This window comes from Thermobia domestica, chromosome 8 (genome assembly GCF_964235325.1).
Source record: "Thermobia domestica chromosome 8, izTheDome1.hap1.1, whole genome shotgun sequence".
Lineage (NCBI taxonomy): Eukaryota > Metazoa > Arthropoda > Insecta > Zygentoma > Lepismatidae > Thermobia > Thermobia domestica.
Window position 1 is genome coordinate 34,790,198 of NC_137461.1, and position 6,949 is coordinate 34,797,146.

At 32.4% G+C, this 6,949-nt stretch overlaps 1 long non-coding RNA gene across 1 annotated transcript; it reads right to left on the reverse strand.

Moving 5' to 3' along the window:
* Positions 1 to 429: 429 nt before the first annotated feature.
* LOC145691615 (uncharacterized) lies at positions 430 to 3,957 on the reverse strand. The gene is made up of 3 exons (XR_014132430.1): positions 3,906 to 3,957; positions 2,293 to 2,425; positions 430 to 633 (listed from the first exon to the last, which is right to left on the reverse strand). It is a non-coding gene; the product is annotated as an uncharacterized LOC145691615 (long non-coding RNA).
* Between the last annotated feature and the right edge of the window lie 2,992 nt (positions 3,958 to 6,949).

The window sequence follows — 6,949 nt, forward strand, 5'->3', positions numbered from 1 at the left end:
GAGCTATAGCCTGTTGTGCTGACAATAAATAAATAAATATCTTCGTCTCAAAACGAGGTCATATGAGTTTGTAGCGTTTAGTTTTCTGTTTGTGTGTTTTGTCGTGTAGTTTGTTTTTTAATCCAAAATGTTTGTTTCCATATTTCGCCAATTTTTCTACTAACTTAGCATAAAGTTATCAGCAACCTGTTTTGGTCTAGAAGTGTTCGTAGTGCTATATATACGTTTAAACTTAACTTTACTTTATAGAAATGAAGGGATTTAAAAGTTTCTTCTAGAAGGTCAAGCTTTTACTACATATCACTTGAAGTTGTTAAAGTAAAGCAACAATTACGTAAACGCAATCAATAACAGACAAAAGCATATAGGAAAGTTTAAACAAAATATTTTCAAACAAAAAAGTAAAAGTAAAACAAAATATTTTCTTAAATGCTCTTTAATATATTATATGGGCTTAACAATTTATGTACGTGTTAAAACTATACAAAATATAACCAACGCAATTGGTGTTATTTGGATTATCCAATTTGTTGTAAAATAGAGATCTTGTTTTGTTTCATCCGATCGCTAGTAAGTGTTCCAAAATCCAATCTAGATGCTATTTAAGCAATTAACCCCAGAACCATGGGAATCCTATAAGAAAAAAATATTAATTAGTAACAACTCCATAAATCATCATAGTAGTAAGACAAATATTTAAAAATAAAGTATTTTATATATCAACACACTTATATTTGTAATTTTAGATGATTATTAATTATGATCCAATATAACAATTTAAAAAAAAAATTCTGTTAATCTGAGTACATTTCAATGTTCAAAATAAAAATAAGTTCATTAAAGTAAGTGGCTGAAATAAGTCGAGAAATATTATTCATGCATAATATTCGAATTTAAAGAACTGGGCAGAATAAATAACAAAGAGAAACGCCTTGGACATTGCCCCGCTCAGAGATAAAAACTGATTAGAACAAAATAACGAAAAGTAAAAACATGAATAAAATAAATAACCACAACTAATGAATTAAGAGTTACAACTGCCAATTTCCGGACCAGCTGATATCACGTTCTTAACTAAATTTTGGCTTAAATGGTATTTGAACTGTAACTAATCAGTTTATCGACCCCGAAAACTACGTATTCAACACTAATCTGAAATTTTATTTTTACCTTTCTCATTCCCACCCCACGCCGATAAGGACTGTACATGGGCTTAGATGGCATCGGAAGTGTCACTATTCATCCCATCAACCACAAAATCTATGGATTCGATACCAATATCGGTTAATTATTTTTACATCTCGACCGTTCCCACTCTGTAGAGGCCTTCCACTTCCCTTCTTGCCTAAACGTGGTCTCAAATGTTATCGTGACTCTCACTAATCAGCATATCAATGTAGAGAACTATAAATTCGACACTAATATCGGACATTTTGAACATGTTATTTCTCACGTGCCCAAACTCTCATGAGAATGAGGACTAACGTTGTACTTAGATAGCGACGGAAGTGTTACTATTCTTCCCAACGAACCGGTAAATTATCAATATGTCACTGATTTCAGCCATTTTAGATATGTTATATTTCATGCCATCAGGCCGCATGACAATGGAATTAAAGATGGACTTAAATGGTTTCGAAAGTGTCACTATTTACCTCATCAATTCCGAAAACTATGGATTTGACACTAATATCGGTAATTTTGCACATGTTATTTTTCACGCTTTCTCCAAACTTCCATGACAATAGGAGCTAAAGTAAAACTTAAACGCTGAGTGAAATGTTACTAGTTATCTTACTGACTCCAAAGACTATGGATGTGAAAATAATGTCAGTCATTTTCGATTATTTTTACATAACACTCCATTCCAGCTGTAGAAGCACAGACAATATTTTTTTCAGACTGTAAGTTATATGTGTATGCCAACTTGTATTTAGAAATGAGGCTGCATTACGGCGTTTCATCTTCCTAACATGAAACACTATTAACTTATTCTATTTATATATGAAATTTAAACCACTTTTTCCCGTTAGAATCCTCTTCCTCCCGCGTTAGAATACAAATCGAAACCGTTCTATACACTGCGGTCACGTCCAAGCTACTATATATTCGATAAAATCACTTCGAAGTACGATAAATCAACTGTGTAGATTTTTATACTGGAGAAGCATATATATATATAGAGAGAGAGAGAATCTTTAATATGGAAAAAGTGCAAAAATATCATTTATATATATGGATCTTTGAAGCATGGAAAATAGCAACAACTGGATAAAAACAACAAATACTCACCCCACATCATGTTAGCTGTCTGCATATTTTCTCCTCTCTGTTGTTGCAGAGGAACCCTCTGAGGATAAGGTACTGGCATGGGCATGGGGACAGCCAAAGCGACACAAATAAGGAGGGCAAGGAAAACAAAGACCTAAAATGTAATCACAATACGTATTATTTGATGTTATTTTAAGTTATTAGCAGTGACAGAACACACAAAAAATCTAAAAGTAATATCTTAAAGTTAAATAAAATAGTTTTAGGTGTTGCAGATTATTTACCCTAATGTATTATCGTCTTTAATAAATTTGCATTCTTTTTATAATTATTTGTTTACCTAAATTAAAAGATCTTCATCTAGAATACTTGCAATTCAATATGTTGATGTAATGCATGAAGGTTTTCGTACTTTTATGAAAGCAAGAATGCTGAAAATTTTAATTTACTTCTTTGCTACAAAACATTAGTGATAAATGACCAGTGTTCTTCAACTGTGTTTCAACTTAGTGTTACTCTTGCACTCTCTCGGGAGTACATGCGAATCGAAACTCATCACGTGATTTTCTATATTAACTATGCATCGTAAATTGCAGATACATTATGAAGTTTAAAGAAATGAGAATATAATAGGTCATGTGACAGGAATTAAAATAATATTTTCTTGATTTTGTGTTTTCCTACATACATAACATATATAAAAGTGTAGGGATCTCTGATCATTTATATCGTTTTCATCAGAATAACTGTTATCAATGACACGACATTTGTTGCAAATTAAGAAAGTTAAATGCACTTTGCTTCTTAACCAAAATATTTATTTGTATATATCAATTTTATTTCTATTTGGCGTTCCCTTGTACAGTCAGAAACAATATTAAGTATAGGTTAGAGTTGTCATTTCTTATAGCTCCAACCTTACTTAATATTGTTAGTGGATGTACCTTATTCCTCTTCGCTTGGTCTGTACTTTCTCATAATACATTGTATTCTAATCCTCTGTAATGATTATGTCCTTTTCCTTTCTCTAAATAGCGATTATGTTACTTTCTCCTAAATTCTCATTTATCTAGTATATGAAAGTACAGGATTCTCAAACATAACATTTTATTCATCTGGAGATAACACTGGTTTTATTTTTTTAAATCAAAACAATCAAAATTTTCAATCAAAATTTTTCTTGTTGGCCTTATACATAGAGAACTACATATAGTGTAGCCAAACCCAAACTATCAGTTAACTCAGTATGATGTGCTTATTTCGTAGAAAATACGAAAACTCGATTTAGGGACCGTTCACAGAGGGATTTGTGCCCCTGATCCAAAAACTAGTTATTGGCCAAGATCACAATCATTTGAACCTTGCTCTTTGGTTTTCCTAAAATGCTTGATTAGTCTAAATTCCAAAGTAGCTAAGATGATCTCTGAATTTCAAACATCAATATATACTTTAGTTTCTTTCAAATTAAATAGCTTATGCCTCACTTTGAAGACAATTTCGTTAATATCCTTATTTGACTTTTACCTTAACTTATCTTTAACTTAAGAAATAATCGGATAGTATAATATTATTGACGTTAAATATGTAATCGTGCGTTTGTGTAAATATATCTAATTAAAGGTCTTTTAACTTACCTTAGCGAACATGGTTGATTCGTGAATTGGTTCCTTCGATGAGAAGATACTACTTATTTTTAAAATTTCCAGAGCAGCCGCATTTATACAATAATCTACCCTTGAAATTTTAACACTTCACATGCTTATGATTCATAAATTAATTTACTTGTTAACCTCGTAGAAATAAGCACTTATTAGTTATATTCGAATGAATGCGTATCACGGTTGATTATTTCTGAACTGATGACATCACTTTTAGTTCCTATCCAATGTATTGGCAGTTTCTATATATTTTAAAGTAAATACCAACATATTAGAAATGTTTATTTTCTGTTAGATCGTGTTCTATACGTAATGTGTGATATAGTTTTCATTAGTTTTGTCATATAGATTTTTCCGAGAAAATTCATCGAGTGTAGGAGGGTCTCGAGTTTTATAGACGGAAGTCACATTAGCAGTAGCGGAAAAATAGGAATTACTCCCTCTCCCCTAGGTTTTGGGGTCGACAATGGCTTTTTATTTTTAAAATATTCTTTAAATATTTTGGGAAACACAAACATTAAAGGAAAAATAACAAAGAATGTGCAATTGTATAATTATATGTTTAGTATAGAGTTTATGTCTCACATACAGAATTATTGAGTTTTGAATATTTTACTCGGAACAAAGTAGTCAGACTATTCAATAAGTGAAAAACAATTGATTTTCGCAACATTACTAAACATCTTTTTTCAACTTGAATTTCTCAACCGATTCCGTAACACTCATTTAGTTACATACTCATTAGCATACATTCTTATTAAGGGTGTAATTTGAAACGGTCACTACTACTACTACTACTACTACTACTACTACTACTACTACTACTACTACTAATAATAATAATAATAATAATAATAATAATAATAATAATAATAATAATAATAATAATCAGTGACAAAAGTAAACAACCATCATTTTTCGCATTTTAATAATATTTCTTAGTTGTAAAACATGGTCACTAATATTTTCATGGTGCATTAGAATCTAAATATGCATTTGATTAACAATTATTTCTAAAGTAAACAAGTAATCCATTCGAGCATTTATTTTCAGCACCAAGACATACATCTACTATCTGAAATGGAACTTGAATCGGATGTGCTCCTACTGGAAATCAAACCCTGGTATATACAAGACGCGTTTGCTATCTATACAGGGTGCACGATCTTCAAACACACTTAAGAGGTATAAGACATTGAAATTTTAAGGCATGCAACAATCGGCAGAGTACAATTTTTTTACATACTATTTAATAAAACTAGATTAATATTCTTCCAACCCAATAAAAAATTTTCTTTTCTTCAAATGGCCCTACGTCAAGATATTCCAAATTTTAATTCTACATATTAAATGAACGTATATTTTACCAAACCTATTGTTCTATGGAGGCCGCGTGACTCATTGGTACAGCGTTCACTTCTGGTGCTTGGGGTCTTTTGCTCGATCCAAGCTCGCGCCAAGTGAACTTTGTGGTGGAAAAACACCGTGTGCGTGGGTTTCCTCGGGGTTCTCCCGTTTTCTTCCATTTTCTTCATTCCACCATTTCATATTAATTCTCATCATCACCTTTTCCTTTAGCCTAGCCTGCATAACCGTGCAACATAAAATTTAAAGATTTCATTACATTTCTATTGTTGTATGTTCGAAATTAAGGATACATTATGTACAAAGAAAATACGAAATGTGCACAAAGTTCCGCAATTGCAGCGGCGCCCGAATGTACTGAATTTGTACTTGCTTTTCTCCTTAAATCTAACCTTTTGCTATTCTATACTTATTGATATTTTATATTTATTTATTTATTTATTGGAGTTATAAGTGTAACACTTATATTCGTCTGTACCTTTGTATCCATGCATTTACAGCAACACTTCAGACGTTATGTAGTTTAAAATACAGTTTTGGAATAATAATTCGTTCTCTAAATGCTTGCAAAAAATAACCTCGCGTGTTTCAAAGATATATCAAACGTTAATTAATTCCCTGCATTAAAAAGTACTTTATTTTTCCGTAATAAGTATATTCGCATTTCAAAATAAACACAATGCTTCTAAAACCTATCGGAGTTCACTTCTTGAAACAAAGTGAGTCAATTTTACCGCGCGAAGCTAAACAAATCATTATTCTTTTCTTCATCCTGTGCAGCCATATAATCAGCTTAGAAACGACAAGCTTTAGTCCGCTAAGTGGTTAGTATTCGCGCCTTTGGCGTGTGAGACACGGGTTCGATTCCCGACGGGAGCTCATGTGGTTTGAACCCCACGTTAATCAGTATGTCCCGTCTCATATAGCCTCGCTCCTGGAAGAGACGATAAACTAAAAATCAACTCAACTCAAGCTTTAGTCCGTTTCTTCCACTCTTCCCTGTCACAAAGAGATAGAAAATAAACGTTAAGTTATCGCGACTAACAAACGTGGTCGTAATCTTTTCCATGTGTAGTACAAATATACATTCTCCTAAATGTAGAAAACAGTATATTCAAAGTTTCATTACATAAAAGAATTACAGTAGAACGTCGATAATCCGAACATCAAAAATCCGAAAAGTTAAAAATCCGAACGCGGTCCCTAGAAGCTTTTCATATTTTGTGTTAGCGCTACGGATAAACAAACAATAGGGTTCTCCGTCGGCGTTGTGTGAAGTCATTGTTTTCACAAAAGCTCATTCCTATGCAGGAGCGGACACAAGACGGATTTCTGGGGGAGCGGTTGGTAGTAATATTGCTACTTAGAGCTACTTTTAAGAGCTCCAAACTTTTTATGGATGGGTTTATTTATATATAAAATAAGAAAGTTTCCTATTCTGGGGCGGGGCAATTGCCCCGATCGCCCTACCCTCGATCCGCTGCTGTTCCTATGTAATTGTTTGTCATACATATTTTTATTTTTATCTTCCCTTAGGCCTATACAAGTTAAGTTTTATGTGTGAGTTACAAGAGCAGTGTAACTTAGTGTACAAGCAGGTTCTTCAGAAACATTAAATGTAAATAGCTACACGTACAGTATTGTAATTACTGTAT